An 11,668-nucleotide genomic window follows, 5' to 3' on the forward strand; every position below is an offset into this window, starting at 1 on the left:
AATTTCAAACAGATTCAAGCACAAAGACCAGCGTGGCTTTCCAATGCCTCACAAAGAAGGGCACCTATCGGTAAACAAATAAACAACAGACAATGTATATCCCTTTGAACATGGTGAAGTTATTAATACACTTTGGATGGCCTATCAATACACCCTGTCACTACAAAGATACAGGTATCCTTCCTTACTCAGTTGCCGGAGAGGAAGGAAACTTCTCTGGGATTTCACCATGAGGCCAATGGTGATTTAAAACAGTTACTGAGTTTAATGGCTGTGAAAATATCAAACTGAGGATGGATCAACAATGGGCTCCCGAGTGGCACAGTGGTGTAAGGAACTGCATCTCAGTGCAAGAGGTGTCACTACAGTACCTGGTTCTAATCCAGGCTGTATCACATCTGGCCATGATTGGGAGTCCCATAGGGCGGTGCACAATTGGTCCAGCTTCATCAAGGTTTAGCCAGGGTAAGCCGTAAATAAGAATTTGTTCTTATCTGATTTGCCTAGTTAAATCAAAAATACATTGTAGTTAATCCACAATACTAACCTAGATGACAGAGTGAAAAGAAGGAACACATTACAGAATACAAATATTCCAAAACATGCATCATGTTTGCAATAAGGCACTAAAGTAATACTGCAAACAAATGTGCCAAAGCAATTCACTTTTTGCCCTGAATACAATGTGTTATGTTTAGGGGCAAATCAAATACAGCACATTACTGAGTGATGGGTGATGGACATCCACAAATTAATACATACAATATGAAATGTAACATATCACTGAAAGTGTCTCAGATTTACATACAGAATAATACAAAATGTTCAGAGAACAGATGGGATTAGGAGCTGGAACTCACACCTGATAAGGTGCTGGAACTCACACCTGCAAGCTGTGCTCATCAAAACAGTCTGCAAAGGAAATATTGTACCACACGTATGTCCCTTCTCCAAAAACTGAACAAACCTCTTACGATATTGATCAACATTCTACACTAAATGCTTCAATGAATCACAAACATTCATATCCATTGTATCTATATCTACATCTTTCCTCAAGGTAAAGTAATTAACCACCCCAAGAGCACAGAAATATGAACGCCAGACCTGGACTGGGTCCCAAATGAATGTACTACTTAATGTACTACTTTTGATAGGTCTCTGGTCAAAACGAGTGCATAAAATAGGGAATATGGTGACATTTGCGACGTAGCCCTGATTAAGGGATTGGAATGTGTGACCAGATAGAAATTGGAGGAGGCATACATACGACTCTAATCAATGATTGGTCACAGTGTACTCTAATGGAAAATTGCCTCCTCGGAATGTGGAACCTAGCAGTGTTATCTGGCTCAAGGTAGTCTTTGCTTAATTGCTGATACACTAGATTATACTCCAAATATTAGGCAGCCTAAGCAACCTGAAGTGAGGTGCATCTTAAGCAGTAAGCTTTAACTGTGTATGCATAATACAGATTTCTGTTCACATTCCTGGTTATCACTGCCGCCAAAGCCAATATAACATTTATATTCCAATAGCTCTCATCCATCCATTTTACATATATTCAGGTGAAGTCACCTTGTCTTCAAACGCTTAATGGTGTTAAGAATTTACTAAAATTCAGAAGAGGACCAGACTTGAATGCAACACTTAACTGGTTACCTTGAACGCAGCTCCCTACTAACTCAACAAGCACCAGCTGCTACTAACTTCCAATCAGCTTCCACACCTGATGCAACACTTTGACTAGTTGCCCTGAACGCAGCTCCTCAACAGCATCAGCTGCAACTCATTGCTAATCAGCCTCCACACCTGTCCTGACTCTCCTCACCACTGCCACCCTATGTAAACCGTACCAAACTAACATTCCTCCTGAGGGGATACAGGAAATGGGTTTAATATTAAGGGGAATATTGAGAAGACCATGATTAGATATGATTTCAAATATTTAGTTGTCTTTTTATTTTTAAGAGAAACTGGGCTGGCAGGTAAGATGTAGTTTCTCACGGTCTCTGGCCCTCACTCCAGAACAGTCAGTGATGGTAATGCACCATAACGTTGGATGCCATCCACCAATAATCCCCACCGAAGATGCATTACTCCTGTGTTCCACAGTGCGTGTTGTAGAACACTGGCGTTACTAGCCTTGTCAAGTTCTGCTGAGCAAGTTTGCTGCACAGCAGGTTAATTGTAATATTTTGTTGAATCTCGCACCAGCTCCTCTCAGGTCTTGTTCTCTAACCTTGTACTGTTTCTGTCTTTAACCTTGCTGATGAAGTCAGTTGGCCCTTGCTGCTTAATGCTTTAGTTTTATTTAGTTGTCAATTGCAATTTCTATCCCATGTTCCTCTCATATTATGGCCCAATAAGCTGCCTGCTTTCACAACGTTTCCTCCCCGACAAGCTGGCCAACTCTGTGGTCCATTTCCATGTGCTGTTCCGAGTGCATTTCCCAAAGATCCATGACCCTGCTTCACTGAACGTACCAGCACATCTTCTGGCCACATGCCCCGCTCCTCTACCTATTTACCATATTGGCCTCATCCATATCCTGCAGACCGACCTTCTCTCTCTAGAAATACCATCTTCATGTCACTGCATGGTCCAGCCATGATTGTTCTCACTTGTGTTGCTACCTCCCCCATGCCCCCACTAAACTAATTCTCCCTCTCTCTGTTTGGTTGACTATGGCTGCCAATCCTGGTGGGACCACAACCAACTCCACCCATGTTGTTACGGTATGAGGACACCACGCATCCAAGGGCCACCATGATAACATCCCCACACCACCAACTTGGTTTCCAATATCCCTCTCCCTTGTTTCCTCCACTCTCCAGGCTGGCAGTGTACTACCTGCATCCAATGGCTTCTTTGGCCCCCAGACTCCCTTGCTTCTTGCAACTACTTTTTACTCTGTCCCAATTGATCGCTGCTCCGGAAGTGGCTCACCTACCCTCTCTGCCAGCGACAGCCGATTTTCTCTCTCTCTCTCTCAGCATACTGCTTCCTCTGCCCCCCTCCATATGCTCTGTCTCTGCCGCTGGTGCAACTTTTCCAGTTGCCCGCTCTGGCCTCCCTGCTCACTTGCCAGCTCGATCTTCACAGCCTTTGGATCCTCTTGACCCCAGGTCTCACTTGTGCTTCTCTGGCAGCAGCTCACCCTCTTTTTCTGTCAGTGTTGACCGCTTTCCCTCAGGTCTCGCTGACCTCCTGGCTTCCTTGCCTGCTCCTTCTTCACAGCCTCTGGCTCCCCTCCCCCATGCCCAGGTCCTGCTGGCCCCATCTCAATCCAGTGATTCACTCTCTATCTGCCAGTGTTGACCACTTTCACTCAGGCCCCACTGCAACCACTGCAATGTCTCCTCTGCTCTCTGCCAACAACGAATCCTCACATCCCCCACCTACTCAGCCAGTTATGTGCCCACTGCCACCACTGCAGTGCGGCCCCTGGCCTTCCCAGCTGCAACCCTGTCCCAGTTCAGTGAACCAACTGCTTCGCTGTTCATCATAACTGCTGTCCGTCTGGCCCTGGCTACAGCCACCAGAAACTCTCCCCACCTCAGGACCCATTGGCCCATGACTGTGACACACAGTGGTGGATCATCCCCTCTGCCAGTGACGACTTCTCTTTTCCTCGCTGGTCCCATAACTGCAATCCATGCAATGCATCACCTTACATCCCTACCAGCCATAAAATCCCAGACAGTTACGTGCCAACTAATCCTGCAGCGATTTGGCCCCTGGTTTTACCAGCTGAGACCCTCTCCTCGATCAGTGAACCGTCTGCCTCTGTTCAAGTCTTCAACTGCCCGCCACAGCCCAGCCGTGCCAATATCCCCCAATCTCCTTTTTCATGCTCTCTGTATGCATCCAGACGCTGAGGTTATTTCTCCATCGCAGTCTCTACGCTGGGATTTGTTTATTTTGGTGTTCTTTGGCTTCCTGCAATGTTCTGAGTTTATATTCTCATTTTCTACCTACATCCCTTCTCAGCATATCAGACCGACATCGCCATCCTCGACAAAGATACCTTCAACATCACACAGGAAACTGACCAGTTTGGCAGAACCTCAAGTCTACCTGTTCTGGCTAACTTCTGGCTAACATCTGCCCTTACCAACCACTCACCTACTTCCTACAGCTCAGACAATTTCAACATCTGATCCACTGTTCATCACCAAATGTGGTTTCATCGCCTCCCCAATGGTTCCATTCCCATCTGAGACAAATACGATCACTGTATGGCTATCCTGTTGGTCAATTCTCCGGACACTACTTCCACATCGGTGCTGCATCCATGGAATCTCGACACAGCGTCCCAGACCATACTATACAATTCCTTTCGCTGGTCCTCTCAAGCTTATCATCCAATAGCGCACAGTGTTCTTCAATGGAAGCTTCGAGAACCTTTTCACAAGTGAGTTCCAAATCAAACTTTTTATTTTATTTATGCAGAACATTTCAAACAGGGAATGCAATGCAGTGTGCTTAACAGGAAAACACTATGAAAATAAAGCTGAAATATTTACTACACAACAAACAAGATAAAATAATGACAAATTGAACAACTTAAAAGCACCCAAAGGAAAAGCAAAGCTACAAATCTTAAGATTTTTTGTAAATATGTCCAGTTTCGGCCTCACTCAGGTTCTCTGGCAGGGGGAATAATAACTAAGGCTGCCTCTTGGTCCTAGGCTGTGGGGTAGTTAAAAGGCCAGTGCCAGATGACCTGCGAGAACAGTAGCAGACCCAAAATGTAACCTTGTGGAAGGCCACATGATATGTATTTTCTGAGGTCCAAACCAATCTCAAAACTGGACCGGCGATGCCAACCCACCTCTCCAGTTTGTCCAGAAGGACATGATGGTCAACAGTGTTAAATGCAGCACTTTTTAAATCTCAGAGGACAAGGACAGAAAGCTGTTTGGTATCTAAGAACATTTACCACTTTAAGTAAGGCTGTCGCTTGGCTGTGATGGGCACAGAAATCAGATTGGAATTTTTCTGAAATACAGTTGCACTTAAATCATTTAGCTGTTTGAACCCCAATTTCTCCAGACTTGTGCTTAAGAATGGAAGGTTGGCTACTATTCAGCTCTAAGCAATTTTCGACCAATCTAGATGACCTTTCTTCAGAAGGGATTTCACCATAGCATTTTTTTTTGCAGTGGGGAAAGTGCCTGTGAACAGGGAATGATAAACAATATTTTGCACTTCAGCTATGTAATTAACCCCTTTGAAGGTGGTGGGGATAGGATTGAGAAGGCAGGTAGAAGGCTTAAGTTGTGATGCCACTTTCCTGAGCATGTCTGTGTCAACCAGGGAAAATTAAATCCACAGTGCCTGTGTGGTATTCTAGGGCACATAGCAAACTTTTCATCAGGTCGTGCTTGACTGATACCCGGCCTAATGTTGGTTATCTTATCTATGAAATATGCAGCAAACTCATCATATTTAGATGTGGAGGAAAGTTCACAGGTTTGTGTGGGTAGGCTTTTAATAAGGCCATTCATGGTTGAGAAGAGCACTCTTGAATTAGTCTGATTAATAATGATCAAGTTAGACATCAACATCAGGAGAGCACACATGCTCATCTGTCAGAACCTGCATTAACTCAAGCGGTGTCCTCTAGTCCCTGCCTCCTATCACGGACATAATTTACCTCACACACTGAATCCTACCCATCCAGCCAAAAGAGGATTGGCTTCCTAGCTGAACCTGTTTCCTCAATGTCTTCTTCAAGGGAGTTTTTTTTCTTGCCACAGTCACTTCTTCTTGCTCTCCTGGGGTCTACACGCTGTACTACCTCAACTATATTGCCAACCATTCAGCACCTGCGGTCCAGAATGCCTCACTTCCTCTCCAGGGTCAGAGTAACGTGGTCTTCTCTTCTTGGGGATTGGCACCGCATCTGCCTCATGCACAAATTCATGTTGGTCCTATGACCAGAAAATGTGAAATATTCCTCTATTAAAATGGACAAGACACCCTGCTAATAATAATAAAAATGCAGGGCTATCGATCGACTTGGCTACTCGTTCATTGCAACTGCAGCGCGAGTGGATGCAGGGTGAAGTGTTTCTAATGTTGTAAGAGTCTTGAATAAAAACTGTGACAATGCTGAATAAAAACTTAGACATGAACTCAATAAAAACAGCTGTTTGCTGTATCCTATTAGTCTCTCTCTCTGGTCATGGTTTTAAAAGTTATGAAAAATGTGACCTGGTGCTCCTCTGCTTGGCACTCAGTATTACGGAGATAGATTGGGGGTAAGGCCCTGCAATAGACTAGCTTCCTGTCCAGGGGCTGTACTTGTGCAGCAAGCTGCATCACACTACCGAAACACTAGATATGTTCCTGCTCCTATTAGCTCTTCCGATTGCACAAGCTAAGGCTCGTGCAAGGCTACTTAGGATACCTATTCTAGCCTTTGTCTTCAATTCAGTGCCTTTGAACATTGAATTAACTACTGTAGAATATTCTTTGTGTTCACAGTTGGCAATGCATATAGTAGTTGGTCCTACCAATATAAGTCTTAATGCCATAGGGAAATTCATATAGAGCATCATAGAGTACTATTAAATATTTGTAGCCATAGAAATGCTGGGTAACTATTCTGTGATGTTGATGACAGATCATTTAAAGAGGGTTGTAATTCTGGGAAATGAGTCCTCGGGGGAGGGTTGATCCCATGGGTTCAAGATTTTATATATAATTCAAGTGAAAATCTCATATCAATTGGCTGTTCAATAACAGTAAGTACCGGTGGCTTAGTAATATTTTTGTAGGGGAGAGAGCAATTTTTTAATAATACAATGTTTAATACCCTCAAACACCAAGTCAGATATAAGCTACCTAATTTCAAAATCACTGTTCATCAATGCCAATCGTGAATTATAATTATACTTTTTACTGGTGAAATGTCCAAACTGCAACTTCACGAAAATCACTGGTAAAATACTTATTTTACATCATAATTTGCAAATAAATTCATTAAAATTCCTACAATGTGATTTTCTGGATTTTTTTCTCATTTTGTCTGTCATAGTTGAAGTGTACCTATGATGAAAATCACAGGCCTCTCTCATATTTTTAAGTGGGAGAACTTGCACAATTGGTGGCTGACTAAATACTTTTTTGCCCCACTCTGTATCAGTTGTTTTGCATGGCCTATGTCTCAATTGATCTACCGATGTCAGCCAGATGTCAGCCATCTGCATCTGTGGTGAAAGGTAGCAAAGCTACAGCGGTGTGTCAAACCATGAGACATACAAAAATAATCAGTCTTATCGCGAAAACGTCTATCGTTTCTGAGCAGAAAGATGAGACGCTCACGAACACGATGGTGTTCTCCGTTTTGCTCTACACGCTGCATAGACTCCCTAACTCTTCGCCATTGTACACAATGGCCCATTGCTCTGAGATTTAATTTGACCAATTCTAACACCTGCATGGGACATCCTTGCCTTAATGGCGCTGACTTTCTGGTCTAACTCTTCATCTGACGTATCAGATTAGCATTCCCTGACAGACATATTATCTATTTTCATCCTTATGAAAAAAAGCTAACGGTTACACTGTCATGAAATATGATTATATATCGACTATGAAACAAATAGGACATGGCCTGCTTATGAGTTGCCATGAAAGTAAGTTTGGTTAATGCAACTGAAAATGACAAGAACAGGCATTTGTAGCTAAATGCTTTTGGTAAGCTTGAGAATTAAAAGTGCATGATTTATCATTCTATGGTGTTTATGTGTGTAATATAGTAGAATTTTATGAACCGACACTGACTCGTAGGAGCTAACTACCTGCTATGTAAAAGTTGGATGGAAGAACGCCCAGTGTTGCTTACCTGAGAAGCCATCATCACACAGTCCTTCTTCGTAGGTGTCCGCTATGACTTCTTTGTGTTGGAAAAAAGTTGCTTTCAGAAAAAAAATTTTTGATTGAAAATAAAGAAGTTTTGCTCTCGACAAAAACACACAAATGTACCTCCATAGCATATAACAATTTGCCTGTGATTAACCAGACCGTCATACAAACTTGCTCTGCTGAATTCTTGACGCATAACTGAAGGTGCTGTCATACCCTTCCACCACACCCACAAGCGAGCCACTCAGGCACAGAATGACGCATGGAAGAGGGCGAAGAACGAGTTGGGAGTAACAACAATTTGTTGCAAGTTGGGGAGGGGTGCTAATAGCCAAACAATAGACTATTCAACCTTTAGTAAAGACCAGTCTCAATGTCAACAGTGAAGAGGCGACTGGCCTTCTCGGCAGAGTTGCAAAGAAAAATACATATCTCAGACTGGCCAATAAAAAGACAAGATGAAGATGGGAAAAAGAACACACACACTGGACATAGGAACCCTGCCTAGAAGGCCATCATCCTGGAGTCGCCTCTTCACTGATAACTTTGAGACGGGTGTTTTGCGGGTACTATTTAATGAAGCTGCCAGTTGAGGACTTGTGAGGCATCTGTTTCTCAAACTAGACACTTTAATGTACTTGTCCTCTTGCTCAGTTGTGCACAAGGGCCTCCCACTCCTCTTTCTATTCTGGTTAGGGCCAGTTTGCGCTGTTCTGTGAAGGGAGTAGTACGCAGCGTTGTACGAGATCTTCAGTTTCTGGGAAATTTCTTAAATGGAATAACCTTCATTACTCAGAACAAGAATAGACTGACATGTTTCAGAAGAAATGTCTTTGTTTCCTGCCATTTTGAGCCTGTAATCGAACCCACAAATGCTGATGCTCCAGATACTCAACAAGTCTAAAGAAGGCCAGTTTTATTGCTTCATTAATCAGGACAACAGTTTTCAGATGTGCTAACATAAGAGTTTTCTAATGATCAATTAGCCTTTCAAAATGATAAACTTGGATCAGCTAACACAACATGCCATTGGAACACAGGAGCTGTGGTTGCTTATAATGGGCCCCTGTACACCTACGCAGATATTCTATAAAAAAATCTGCCATTTTCAGTTACAATAGTCATTTACAACATTAACGATAACTACACTGTACAGTGGCTTGCGAAAGTATTCATCCGCCTTGGCATTTTTAGTATTTTGTTGCCTTACAACCTGGAATGAAAATAGTTTTTTGTGGGGGTTATCATTTGATTTACACTCCATTTATTGTGAAACAAACAAGAAATAAGAAAAAAAACGAATACTTGAGCGTGCATAAATATTCACCCCCTCAAAGTCAATACTTTGTAGAGCCACCTTTTGCAGCAATTACAGCCGCAAGTCTCTTGGGGTATGTCTCTATAAGCTTGGCACATCTAGCCACTGGGATTTTTGCCCATTCCCCAAGGCAAAACTGCTCCAGCTCCTTCAAGTTGGATGGGTTCTGCTGGTGTACAAAAATCTTTAAGTCATACCACAGATTCTCAATTGGATTGAGTTCTGGGCTTTGACTAGGGCCATCCAAGACATTTAAATGTTTCCCCTTAAACCACTTGAGTGTTGCTTTAGCAGTATACTTAGGGTCTTTATCCTGCTGGAAGGTGAACCTCCGTCCCAGTCTCAAATCTCTGGAAGACTGAAACAGGTTTCCCTCAAGAATTTCCATGTATTTAAGCACCATCCATCATTCCTTCAATTCTGACCAGTTTCCCAGTCCCTGCCGATGAAAAACATCCCCAAGGCATGATGCTGCCACCACCATGCTTCACTGTGGGTATAGGGTCTCGGGGGGATGAGAGGTGTTGGGTTTGCGCCAGACATAGCATTTTCCATGATGGCCAAAAAACTCTCATCACCCCGAGTACCTTCTTCCATATGTTTGGAGAGTCTCCCACATGTCTTTTGGCAAACACCAAACGTGTTTGCTTATTTTTTTCTTGAAGCAATGGCTTTTTTTCTGGCCACTTCCATTAAGCCTAGCTGTGTGGAGTGTACTGCTTAAAGTGGTCCTATGGACAGATACTCCAATCTCCGCTGTGGAGCTTTACAGCTCCTTTGTTATTGATCTTTGGTCTCTTTGTTGCCTCATTATTAATGCCCTCCTTGCCTGGTCTGTGCTTTTTTTGTGGGAGGCCCTCTCTTGGCAGGTTTGTTGTGGTGCCATATTCTATCCATTTTTTGGAATGTTCAAAGTTTCTGATATTTTTTTTATAACCCAACCCTGATCTGTACTCCTCCACAACTTTGTCCCTGACCTGTTTGGAGAGCTCCTCGGTCTTCGTGGTGCCGCTTTCTTGGATGGTGCCCCTTGCTCAGTGGTGTTGCAGACTCTGGGGCCTTACAGAACAGGTGTGTGTGTGTGTGTGTGTGTGTGTGTGTGTGTGTGTGTGTGTGTGTGTGTGTGTGTGTGTGTATATATATACTGAAATCATGTGACACTTACATTGCACACAGGTGGACTTTATTTAACTCATTATGTGACTTCTGAAGGTAATTGGTAGCACCAGATCGTATTTAGGTGCTTCATAGCAGGGGGGTGAATACGTATGCACGCACCACTTTTCCGTTTGTAATTTTTTTGAATTTATTTTTAAATAAGTTATTTTTTTCATTTCACTTCAATTCATTTGGACTGTTTTGTGTATGTCCATCACATGAAACACAAATAAAAATCTATTTAAATTACAGGTTGTAATGTAGCAAAATAGGAAGAACGCCAAGGGGATGAATATTTTTGCAAAACACTGTATTTCTGATCAATTAGATGTTATTTTAATGGACAAAAATGTGCATTCCTTTCAAAAACAAGGACATTTCTAAGTGACCCCATACTTTTGAACAGTAGTGCATATATATAAATAGATAGATATATAAAACAATTTGCTAATTAAAATAAACTGAATAGCAACTATAAGGTGTTAGCAATAGGCTAATATGATAAACATAGCACACAATATATACAGGGCCAACTTGCATAGGTAATAAGTTAGCATGCTAGACTAGCAGGCTGGAAAAGGCCATGGGAGCCGTTATCTTAGATTGCATAACAACAACACTGGCCGGCTGCCATCTTAGGCCGATGGCAGGAATGGCAATCAGATAGTTACATACTAGCTTACAGTACAACCAGACATAAAGTTCCCAGAGTGCTCCTCACTATGCCACTCCTTGCTGAAGACTGTCATGCCACCACAATGGTGGAACCAGCTTCCCCCTGAAGCTTGAACAGCAGAGTCCCTGCCCATCTTCGCAAAAACTTGTGAAACCCTACCTCTTCAAAGGGTATCTTAAATAATCCCCCTCTTCACCTTGACCCCCCCCCCATACATTTAAAAAAAATAAAACTGAACCTCCTCCACCCCTTCTAGTTCTGACTTTGCTGATAGCTACTTTGAGGAAATGTATACTTACTATGTGGTGTACCTACTATGTTGTCCCACCTAGCTAGAAGATGAAGGCACTAACTGTAAGTCGCTTTGGATAAGAGCTTCTGCTCTTGACTAAAATATAAAATGTAACAATGAGATTTATTCAATTGAGCACTTTCCATTTTTGATGAAAACCCAGAGATAAATATTGCCCCTCAAATACAATCTGAGTGTTTGAGTTCATAGATTTTTTTCGAGAACCACACTGACTGAAGATTGGGCATGATTGATTTACTGTGAATTGGGGTCTGTAATTTCCAATGCGATTCGAGTGTGCCCTGGTGATTGTGTGCCTGATGTGGTGGTGGTCAGCATAATGAGC

Source organism: Oncorhynchus keta, chromosome 12 (genome assembly GCF_023373465.1).
Source record: "Oncorhynchus keta strain PuntledgeMale-10-30-2019 chromosome 12, Oket_V2, whole genome shotgun sequence".
Taxonomy (NCBI): Eukaryota; Metazoa; Chordata; class Actinopteri; order Salmoniformes; family Salmonidae; genus Oncorhynchus; species Oncorhynchus keta.